The sequence below is a fragment of the Panulirus ornatus genome, chromosome 12 (assembly GCF_036320965.1).
Source record: "Panulirus ornatus isolate Po-2019 chromosome 12, ASM3632096v1, whole genome shotgun sequence".
NCBI lineage: Eukaryota > Metazoa > Arthropoda > Malacostraca > Decapoda > Palinuridae > Panulirus > Panulirus ornatus.
The window spans coordinates 633404-635464 of NC_092235.1; positions in this window are offsets into that span (position 1 = coordinate 633404).

Below are 2061 nucleotides of genomic sequence, written 5' to 3' on the forward strand. Positions count from 1 at the left end.
CTTCACTACCACTAACTACTAGTTATTTTACTTATTGATTTTCACGGCTAAGATTTTCATCCTCTGAGCGAAGCCATACAATAATCGTCCTTATCTACTCTGAGCATTGGATATCCTCCTGATGATCAAGATTGCTGTTTTGGTTGTCCGTTTCCCTTGTTACTGCTGCGTCTCACTGCACACCTTACATGAGTGCCTTCCACAGTATTAGGGACAGCTGCTGGGCCTCACTGTAGCTACTTCTGGGACGGTTGCCAATCTTCCTCGTATTCCCTCATGACCACAGCGCCAAACCGACTCCCGCCATCAGGCCGAGACGCACAAACATTTCTGACAAAATTGAGACAACCACTTTCGCGTCAGTTTTGACACCAAGTGAATTTATACGACAATTACGCTCAAGATGCTTGGTTTTTCGTTCATGGATTGAACCGAAGCAACCAACGATGGTTGCTACTGCTCAATCCATGAAGTCCCCCCCACCACGGAAAGGTAACCAAGCTTCGGGGGGGATGGGTGTTTACCCTGACGCCAACGGAGAAACTCAATATTAGTGAAGAGATCTTTTCCTCGGTAAAGAAAGTGTAGCCGGACTCCGCCCTCATGAGGTTACTGCACGATAGCAAAGATCACCCTTTGGTAGGCTGTGCTATAGGCAGCACAGCTCCGTCAAAGATCTCACTCCATAAGTGAACTTATATAGATTCCTTTTTTAACATTTTGTCTTGTCTATAAGGAAATCATCAGTTCTTTTCCAGTGAAAGCAAAAAATCATCGAGAAATTCATTTGCTTCCTCAATATCAGGATCTTGTGGCTCTGTGTGGGGGACGAGGCTGGTGGGCTGTGTGTCTGGCTGTGTCTGGGGAGCAGGGTTGGTGGTCTCTGTGACTGGCTGTGTCTGGGGAGCGGGGCTGGTGGTCTCTGTGACTGGCTGTGTCTGGGGAGCAGGGCTGGTGGTCTCTGTGACTTGCTGTATCTGGGAAGCGGGGCTGGTGGTCTCTGTGACTGGCTGTGTCTGGGGAGCGGGGCTGGTGGTCTCTGTGACTTGCTGTGTCTGGAAAGCGGGGCTGGTGGTCTCTGTGACTGGCTGTGTCTGGAGATCAGGGGAAGTCTTGGGTATAAATTTCAATATACTGTGAGCGATATCGTCTCTCAACCGATTCCTCTCGATCTTCTCTTGCACGGCCTTCATGATACGTTTGGGCGGCTTTCTCCATTTTCTTTGCATTTCAGTTGGTGATCCTGCGCCATCGAGCCACATGATACCAGAATAGTATCGTTCCTGTTTCCCAACGGGTCCAATCTTGGTGTCACACATGATGCCGAGTGAACCCAAATGGCGGCCGATGTTTACGTTGGAAGCCACGGGCTCGTTATGTATCTTACAGTAACTTTCATACCGTTGCTGCAGCTCTTTCCTGCTGATAAGGTACCGCTTCATAGTAATAGTCTTTCCCTTCATTTGAACGAAGGTATTCATGAAACTAACAAAGGAAGCCTTTCCTTTGTAATCCCGTTTGTAGTAACAGAAAGCCATTGAAGACGTGGACTGGGTCAGGCGAAGTTACACAGACTAACAAGATAGTCCTCTAATCAGTGGTTCTCTATCAGCACTGAACTCGAAATACGTCAGAACGACAATTTCAACCCAGGGCTGGAGGGCCAATTGATGATATTCTCACGTCTTGCTCAACCAAGTAACCTCGGTTAGACCTTGTTTATATTTAAATATAGTAAAGTTAATATAGTGAAGCTTGATGATTCTATTCATATGTAAGTTGCAATGTAGTTTGTGTATACATATATATATATATATATATATATATATATATATATATATATATATATATATATATATATATATATATATATATATATATATATATATATATATATATATATATATATATATATATATATATATATATATATATATATATATATATATATATATATATATATATATATATATATATTCAATAATGGATGGAACTTGGCTCCTAAGGTGATTTTGTTATTGGAGTGGGACCTCCAGCCATTTTGTCCACCTTTTCCCTTTC